Below are 10,683 nucleotides of genomic sequence, written 5' to 3'. Positions count from 1 at the left end.
TTCTCAAGATAAATAAAACAACTTTAAAGAACAGTGAGATAGGTGAACTACCCTGCTATGATTTAAGAAATACAATAAACTTACGCAGTACCATCAAAATGCAGTTTTGTCCATGCAGTGATGCTGCAGACCCTTTTCATTTTAAAAGGAAATTAGTTTCCACTGACTACAAGAGTCAGCTGAAACTTCATATCCACACTAACAGTAGGGGTTCTTTTATAAAACTTATTTTCCTAAATGACAAACAAACATAAGACTCTGAAAGGCAGACTACCACAAAAATTCTTAAAGAAAACTTGTCAGCAACCAAGCTCTGCGTGTTTCAAGACAACTCTCCTTTTGCCAGGAGGCAGGAGCTTAAGTTCAGTAATGGAGGAGTACCCTACCAGAATAAATTGCAGTTAAAACCTCAATGGAATAACAATGACAGTATCTGAAAATCTAAAATAGAAGATAATTTTAAGAATTTCATTTGCATGAGCTAAAGCCTTTGCATCACTTCTCTCTTCAAATGCAAATTCAAATGTAACATATAAAGTTTTTCTGTAATGCCTTTACAACAACCGCAATCAATAACTTCTTTCATGGTTTTCCAACACTTCCTGAATATGTTTGGTAAGTATAGGTGTAACACTCAAAAGTACTCGGCAGCTACTGGCCAACGATGAATTTTATCAGAGTTCTCATCTAAACACAAATAACGGATAACAGAAATTTCCATTCTCATTTTGAAGAGTTGAAGATTCTAGCCTTTACATTTACACAGACAAGTCTTGAAAGGTCTATAAGTAACCCAAAATAATTGTCTTGAGAAGCATGAACACACAATCATTCAGAATTTCATGAAATCTATGGCTGTACTACTGGGAAAATCTGTTATTTTTCAGTCAAGATCAGAAAATTCATTAGCTTTATTATCTAGAAGCCCAGTATTTTGTCATACCTATTGTCCAGCATTGTTTACTGCCTATTTTGCTTGACCTGCCTACAATGGACTTGACATTTTCCACTTTAAGCATGCAAAAACTGGCTGCAATATAGTATTTGCTTCCCACGTTGCTCCACAGCACCAGGCAAGTGCAGAAGCAAGGTATTCAGAGACCTAAGAGTTTACAGAGCAGACTACACAGCTAAAGTGCTTAGACAACAAGAGCTCCTGCTGAGCAACCAGAGACTAGGAAAGCAATCCTTCAAAGCATCTTTCTCTCATAGCATGCACAGGCTAAGGGACATACTGAGGTGGCACTACATACACTGCCAGTCTTGTAATTACTGAAAGGTCATAGAGCAGAACACATCAAAAAACAAGCCAAAGTCACAACAAAAGCAAGCCTGAAAGTTGTATTTCATCTGTAACTTTCAAAACTGAGTTGAGGATACTCTAGTTGAAAAGTATGTCATGAGAACGGTATAAACAAACATTGCTACATACACAGCAGCTCTAATAGCAAAAAAAAAGGATATTGTCGCAGAATTGATCCAGCTGTGCTAACACACAGAGATGACCTCGACAGCCATTAGCAAGTCTCCGGCATTATGCAAGTCCTAAACAAGTACACTAATCAGTTTTTCACACCTTTTATATGCCCAAATTCCATGTACAGGAAAAGAGTATCTTAAATTTAAGATTCTTTCCTTTAGCCATTTGTGTGCCTTGCAAGTTAAGAAAACAGTCAACAATTCAATCAATCAACTCATGCCTCTTTTCTGAAAGCCTGAAAAAAAAAACCAAAATTACTATAGTCCTGATAGTCTCCAAAGAAGTGTTCAAGTACATCCAGAAGGAAATCCATTTCACTACTGTTATTTTTAAAGCACTACACCACCTAAAATGAAGAAGCATGAATCATCAGTAATGAGATCCAATTGAAAAAAAAAATTAGGTTAATAAATACTATCTGGAAGTTTACACATAATGTACTGGTCTGCATTCATGCAATTACAATGTGTGCAGCAGTTAAAATAATTCTTGAGTGAGTTTCCAGAAACCACGTTACCTGGAAGACACTATCTCAGGCCTCATCAATTTGAATTGTTAAGAGTTTTATAATAACAGTCAGGCCTTGAAGCATAAGAGGAAAAAACCACTAAGACAAGACACAATTGTAAACAAATAAGTTTATAAAAGCAGCACCTCAAAAGCATCCTGCTTCCATATCTTTTACATAAATTCTTTCATCTTAAAAAGATTTTTTAAATCTTTAGATTATAAGGATAAGAAAACACAGATAGATTTAAGTACAGTAAAGAATCTTAATTTTTCCTTTGAATACTACACAAATGCAATTATTATATTTCATTGTCCTGACTTCTAATACTATGCATGGTGACACCTACATATGAAAAGTGGATTTTCTAAAATGTCATTCTCATGAATAAAAACCAATAGTTGTAAATTATTATTTTTTTCCTCCTCATTTATTTCTGTTCAAAGTGTTGAAGACAAATTTCGACCTTCAGATTCATAAATGAGGTAGGCATTTTTTTAATTAAGCACTGATAGGCAAATCCCTCAAACACTTGTACTGGACTGACATGTTTTTAGCCAAGAGGCAGAAAAGGATTTTGGGAAAACTAGCAAAGCTGGATGCTCTATACTGTCTAAACACTGAAGGAACCAAAGATACCTTGAAATTTAGAGGAACAAAACAGTAAAACAGTATCAACTTCTTAATTACAGAATCTTCCAAACAGAAAGAACAAAATTAATTTTAACAGAAATCTATTAGTTGAAAGAAAAACTAATATCTAGAACACCTCTACCAAGCAAAAGTGACTGACTTTAGAGACATTTAAACTCATTTGTAGTAAATGTGAAGCAGCAAATCCAATAAACAGTTATGCAATCCAAACTCATGACAGTAATTCCTAATGATTATCTGTTTAAATAGCATTTGCTGATATTAACAATTCATTCTTGTTTATATTTCCTACTGGCATTTAGGTGTAAAACTTGTGTAACACCGATTATCTGTATTCCTCAGAACTTAATTCCTGTTCTAAGCCAAACAGAAAAGCAGTAACATCTGAATACAGTCCCTGAACAGGAATTTTCCTTACCTCTCGGGCAGTGATGGAGGGAGAACTGTGAAGATTTAGAACAGGAACTGAGGAAGCAGAAAAATATACAAAATTCTAAAATTTTGTTGCATTAATGTAGACCAATACAGCATTTTACTTTTACTGAAAATGGCAGGGAAAATGAAAATGAGACCATGTCCAAAAGAAGAAGATGTTATTTAAATGGAAGAACAATAATAAAAGTTTAACATTCATTTATATTTGCTTTACTAAAACACACTGTGGTTTTTGGGTTTTTTTCAAAGCCATGCCAGACTAACTGGCTGCACAGCATGAGTTCTGAATCTGACTGATATTTAAATCTTCTGTTCTAAATTTATTTGTTCAATGGAAAGAAGTGTGAATGAATATGAATCATATTCCTTCTTGAGGGAGTTTCAATCCATGAGATGCTTCTCTCAGTTTGATAACATTAGCTACAGTTTTTGAAATTACTTTTTCAGTTTTGTCATTGCATTTTTTCTACTTATTTATTTTGCTGAAGATGGCCTCAAGAATGTTACAACATCTTTTTCAAAAAAATCCGCTCTAGTCTGAAGAGCCTTTTAGAAGAACACTGACCATTCTGCTTGAAGCACAAAAACCCTAGCATTATTAGTAATATTATTTTGTAGAGCAAGTCTAAGTATACAGCAAACTCAGAGCACAGCGAGTGCTTAAAAAGTTAACAAAAGTTTTACATAGATCACAACTTTTTAATATATAATTGAAAAAAAAAAAAAGGTTTCTTATTGATAACATATATTAGGATATTCATGTTTCATAACTACATACTTCCAGATTTCTGAATTTAAGATGTCTTATAGTATGAAAATAATCCCAACAAAATAAGTCTTCCAGGTACTGAACTACAGTGTTCTCCTTTACCAGGCACTCAACTCGCTAAACCAATTTAAAAAAATATTAAAATAAAAAAATAAAAAATCGCCTTTTGCCAATTTAATACGCTTACCCTGCACAACGCACGGCCTACCAAATATTATACCACTGTGGAAAAGGAGATAAAAGGGTAAAAAGGGGAACGAGATACAGGACCAGGAACAACACCTTGCTCTTTCCAGCACAGGTAAGTCAACTGATCAGTTAAAGCCATAACAAAAATGCACCTTCACCTGAAACAGACTTAGAAAAAAAACAACAAAATTGTTCTTGTATAAACAGCACTAAAGCACAATGGAGATTGTGCCAAGTGCTGTCAACAACAGAGAACTGGCTGTGGTACTACAAGAAAGCTGACTGTCAGCTGAGCTCAGAAGGCATACCACCAGCAAGAGGTCAGAAATGAAACTGTACTTCAGACTCCACCTCACTTGCCCACAGTCCATGTAATACAGTTCTCTACAAAATTCCTTCTGACAACTACGATGGCCCACCTGATTATAGGCAACCAACTCTTTTACCACTGATAGGATTATACAGTCTACATTTCCATTGATGCATTGGTTACATGCTTCCAAAGGCCAGAATACCCTACAAAGACTGCATGTCAACAATAAACCTGAGAAGACCAGAAGGGAATTAGCTCAGCTGAAAGATTTAGAAAGCACTTAATTAGACAAGGTATTAATATATTTTGGTTTTTACCTAACACTGTGTATTAACAAATAAGTATGATTTTGGCCAAAGTCTACATTACAACATGTTCACATCCCAAATCCATTTCTGTATTTCAAAACTCTATCTATCATTACTGTGATGCTTCCTACAATAACTGCAAACATACAGCAGAACAGCTGTTAAGTACCAACATTATTGTAAATGAACTTGTATAGACGTTAAATTTGAAGTTGATTCAAACGAGTTCCTTTGCACAAAAGATTAACTAAGCAAAAGCCTGGGTTTTAACATCCCATCCTACACATACCTACTGTTTAAAAGGCATCTGCACCCTATTATAACCTTGTAAACATGCCTGGCGTGTGACCTGGCTGTAGAAGCAATCACATAATCTCACCTCTAATCCTTGAGCAGCCTCTGGAACCACTGTTGGTTTAAATTCAAAGATGCCTGCAGCAGAAGATTAAACTGACTATAAATGGTTTAAATTCAGCACACTACACTGATACGGGACTCATAAAAAGAACAATTTTGTACACCAAGTTTCCTTCTATTTAAACATCTGAATAAACAAAAGCAATTAACTAACTCATCCCACAAATGTCAGAACATTCACATCAATCCAGAATCATAAGGGTTGGAAGAGACCTTTGATCATTGAGTCCAACCCTCCTGCAGCAGCAGGAACATGTAGGGCAGGTCACACAGGAACACATCCAGACGAGTCTTGAAAGTCTCCAGAGAAGAAGACTCCACAACCCCTCTGAGCAGCCTGTTCCAGCAGCAAAGGAAGGCAAATATTTTTATGGCACTGTGACACCTTCATAAAGACTTCCTAGCTGGACAATCTTAAAATCTCAGAAATCAGAGAAATTAAACTGCTACAACACTGTCAAGAGCAATATTTCCTCACAAGCATCTTCAGTGACTCTGTTTAGACATGATGTATTAAAAAAAAAATAAATATTAAAAAAATCTTTTTCCCTGCAACAGTCCAACCACAATAATTTTTAGCATAATGTGTAGCTAAGAACAAGTCTCCCACCTCAGAAATCACAATAATAATTGGTTACAGAAGCTTTCTTATTTATGGGGTGATACATTCCACAGTTTTGGGGCTGTCTTGGTTCACAGAGTAGGCAAGACACATACAATAGAATTTAAAGACATTTTGTCAGTTCATGCAGACATACTAAGTTAAAGCAAAGGAAAGCAGTCAATATTTAAAATTGAGCTCAACACACTGCTGTCACTGCTCTGAATGACTGGCTATGTGACTAAAAGCAGAACTTCATGGTTTGGCAAACTGTTTTATAATGAACATTTGTTCACTTGTATGAAAGATCATAATCAGATTCATAAAGCTCCTGGATGGTAGGAAGGCAATGTGAAGCACAATACAGACGTATACAGCAAAATAAAACTAAAATTAAAGCTGACAAGCTATCATTGTTGACCAATTGGTAACCTTCATTATGGTAAAGTTATACAAGCTCAGCTGACAATTCTTGGTTTGATACCTCTGTCTATTTAGCCATAGAAAAGTGACACAGATGGGCCATTTGATGGGCCTAGAACAGTTTGGAGTACTGAAGTGGAATGCAATTCATTAAAGCCAGAATGATGAGAACACTATTATCTCACAGTAGTGAAATGGGAGTGTAAAGCAATGAAGACATTCCTTCTCTTGTTTTGTTGTGGGTTTTTTTTTTTCCATTAGCTAAAACTGATTATTGCTCAAGACTAAGCTATGTTTGAAACTATTTCCACAGATTCTATACAATAGGAACATTGTGATACAATGTGGTGTGTTTCCATCACAAAAAAAAGCAATATGCAATTCTGAGGTAAGAGAAACTTTGATGGAAGAAATCTATTTTTGGCACAACAGTGACACTGCCTAGAAACAAGACTCAAGCATACTAAGGTCTCATCTGTGGGCAAGCATGTTAATGATACAGGTTGTTACTAAAATTAAAAGAATCATAACAAATCACTATTCCCTCTTAGGCACATGTTTTGTGTTGCTTTGTGTGTCATTTGCTTTGCTTTTCTCCCTCTAATTACAGTTCATCATCCTTGTAAGCCATCAATATCTAAATAGACTAGTGCAACCTAGTTATTGTTCTTCCTCTTCCATCTGTGAAACAAGATCTTTAAAGAAAAAAATCTCACGGGAACAACATAAACAGTTTACTCTTTACACAGACTAAAATAACCATCAGGCACTTAGACATCAAGTTGCCAGGCAGAAAAAGAGTTCTAAGTGTGGCTCTACAAAGATCTAACACTTTCAAAACAAATCACATATTATTCTATGGCCTTGGTGATGATTAAATTTTTGTCCTTTAAGGTGGGACTAGTATTTGACAATAAGAGACCTTATTTATTCCACTGCTTTGGAAGAAGAAAGAAAAAAAAAAAAAAGAAAAGAGTACCTGATATACAAGCTTTTAATAGCTACATGGTACATTACACCCTTGCTACCTAACAAAGTTACAAGAGAAGTTTTCAAGGCAATCAGATAGTTACGAAATTATGCTAATATGCAACAAGTACTAATTTCCAGAAGAGTTTGCAGAATACTAGGTGAAACTAAAAGTTGTAAACACAAGTGAGTTTGTATACCTCACAGACATCCTGAGATTATCAAAAGTATCTCATTAGCACCAAAATCTATGAGGACAATGAACTGCTTTTCCTTTTTGGACATATGATCTATGCTTATTGACTGATTGTGAAATACAGGCTGTGCAAAAACCCTGCAGTTAACAAGCATACTGTCAAATTTCTTAATTCATAAACTCTTAAGCCTTGGCCCTGCTAAAAAGCAGTTTTATAATAATGCAAAGGTTTTTTTGGCCATTATATCCTATTTTGGGAATCAAAACAAACCAGAAATGATACAAGAAAATCTGAAACAGAGTATATAAGATAAAGCATGGAAAAAGGTCGAATGCAAATTTATGGATCAGATTTCTGCACTTGTCTTAATTTATTTATTTTAGTACAGCCTGCTATTCATATTTCCGGGTTTAACAATTACTAGAAGGAAAGGTTTATACTAGAGAGAAACTTAGCTAGCAAACTGCAAAAATACTGGACTATTGTTTAAAACACAAAATATTCCAGAAAGTGACCTTCTTTCTCAGAGGCAAGAGATTAACGTTTCTCAAAGAACAAATGTTGGTGAATATTGCTATGGAGGGAGTTATCTTCACATCACTGTTCCCTCCTAAGAGAAGTTTGATAGCTCCTACACAAGGTAAGTGATTCTCAGCATCAGCTCCTTCTCTTACGTCACAAATTCATTGCTATGCTTTGAATTGGCTTGTAAGACATTTAGAAAAGACTTTGTTGCAAGATGTATTTATTCACACTGGTAAAAAAACAATGAATCCTTCCACAAGAAACTTTCACAAAATGAACACTGTACTTTAGCAGGAGTTCAAAGCATTAAGTATTCACTAAAGCCAAAAATTTCAAAAAGACTGAAGCTAATAATTATCTTAAAAAAATAAAAATGAGCCAAATTGTCATTTGGTTTACCATGTCAAACTTGTACAATTTCAGAGTTAACTACAGTCATAAATCAACTGTTACACATTCAAATGGCTAGTCACATAATTAGCCCAAAATGTCTTTCGCACTTTTCTTCACCTTCTCAATTTGATTTTGGCTTCTACCTACTAAAAATGTTTGCTCCAAAAAATGAATTGCTATCAAGAAGTCTGTAAGTAACTACTGTTTATTTGCAGAGTAAAAGCAACATAGTCATGTTACTTGTCTGAGCCTGTTGATATTTCCATAAAAGGCACACTGCTGCACTTCATGCATTCAGGACTATACCATTTGAATTTTAACCAGTTATTTGATTTACTTGGGTGGCTCAGCAAACAATTTCACAGTGAAGTAAAAGCTTGGTCATCCTCTCAGTCAGCTGAAGCTGAGCAAGAACACTCCTTTTAGTTAGCCATGCTACAAATTAGCCACAGGATGATTGTTTTACGATAACAGAAAGTTTTAAAAGACATATTTTAATTGTTTATGCTGCCAAAGAAAATTTGAATTACTTGAATTAAGCCATTCTTAAGGTAGGAGAGGAGAAAAAAGTTCTAAATCAACTGTTTACACATCAAGCTTCCTGCTTCTGAAATATCCCTGACAGACTTTTGTGATGGTCAACAGTTAACAGTGCCATAAACAACAGTTAAAAATAACCACATGTATAATTTCTCTGTTAAGTCTGTGATTAGTTTTTATGTGACAAACCCTGAAAATACTCTGTACTGAATTCACTGACTGAATCAAAGATCTCTTTGTTTTGTTGGTAACTGTATATATGGAAGAACGTTACAGGATAGGATGCAGACAATTTCTGTAACACACCTTCTCTTAAACTTACATATTTTTCTGCATCAATAAGAAAATGATTGCAAAGCATATTTGTACCTGTAAAGAAGTATTCATTTTCCCACAGAGATAAAACGAGATACTAAGTAACATTACTTTCAATTTAAATGACCTGTGTAAGTTTATTAGCAGCCCATGTAACTGACAACAGCACAAAAAGCAACATTTATTGCAAAGACTGCCTGCATACTAGAACTCTTATACCCAAAATGACTTGTTGAGAAAGAAAAGAAAATGGTACTGGAAAGCATGAACACCTATGCAACACTGGTTTTGGCCTAACTAGCCTTTCTTCACTTTCACCACCTTAAACCAGAAGAAAAACACTACATTAGAAAGAAATGGAGTTGAGTGAGGGGACACAAAAACTGTATTTCAGCATCCTGAACAAGCACATACTAAGGCAGGATATGACTCCACACAGAGGAAACAGAGGAGGGAAGTAGACAGGCACATATAAACAGGAACAAAAAGTAAGATAGAAGGAGAGACTAGACAGAAAAAGCAAGGGACAAGAGTCAACAAAGAGCAATGAAAAAGATGATCAACAGTATAGAGAAATACAAACAACTTATTCCTTACACACCAGAAATCATCAATTTACACTTCTGAAGTTTTGAATTAAGCTTTAGTGGCCCAACTGCCTAGATTTCTTTGACATGACTAAATGCTATAAAATATGGTGGACAAACTATGCAGCATGCCCATCTATCATTCCAGGAAAATTTGTGAAGATAAGGGACACAAACTTTGCCTATTTTGTGAAATCTTCTTACAACTCTTTGCATGAATACCCACCCATAAGGCTGTCTCAAAAAAAAAGTAATATTAACAGGTTACACGTTACACCACATTAATTGTATTTATCTATATGTGTATTCCAATGTAATTATAACATTTTAGTACATAGAGGTTATGTATAATCATACATCTATAGATGCTTGAGTGTGTGCCACAGCTGAGAAACTACTGTGCCTAACTTCCTAGCAAAACAGAAAAGATACCTTCAAGTAAAAGCATTTTGCCAACAACATATACATACACATATTTGTGTATGTAGCTATACACACGTATACATAAAGATGTCATATAAACTCTAGATTGAGCTTTTTCTCTCTCTTTTTTCTTTTGCTTCTAGGGGCAGAGATGGAAGAGTGCCTTAAAATAGTATTTCAGATTTTTGTTTCTGTAATAAAATTTATTTTCTTTTAGGGCTATTAACATTATTTTAAGATGAAAAAATTTATCTCAGCTTAGTCCCAGACTGAGTTTCTGAGGAAATGTGCCTCAGAGATACCATACAAATGTAGTAATTTCAGTATATTCTCATTCTGCATTGAATTCAGCCTTATCTATAAAGAACACTTACAGAATACAAAAAAAGGCTGGTGGAAGAAGAGCTGTGAGTTTCCCCTCATTCTGTAACCACGGTCTGTGCTACAACTGTTGCAGAGACAAATCTTTGTAGTGTAAGATAATGTTGAAACAACTGGCACTTAGATAAAGCTGTAGCTGCCCTGTCTGTTGAACTGCTTCAGTGGCAAATCTCCATGGGGAAGTCTAGATATTTCAAACCCACTTATTCCATGATCTTAGGCCAGAAATAGGACAAGCCAAAACAGATAAACGAAA

This window comes from Chaetura pelagica, unplaced genomic scaffold (assembly GCF_000747805.2).
Source record: "Chaetura pelagica isolate M959 unplaced genomic scaffold, ChaPel_1.0 scaffold308, whole genome shotgun sequence".
Classification (NCBI taxonomy): domain Eukaryota; kingdom Metazoa; phylum Chordata; class Aves; order Apodiformes; family Apodidae; genus Chaetura; species Chaetura pelagica.
Note: the sequence above shows the minus strand (reverse complement) of the source record.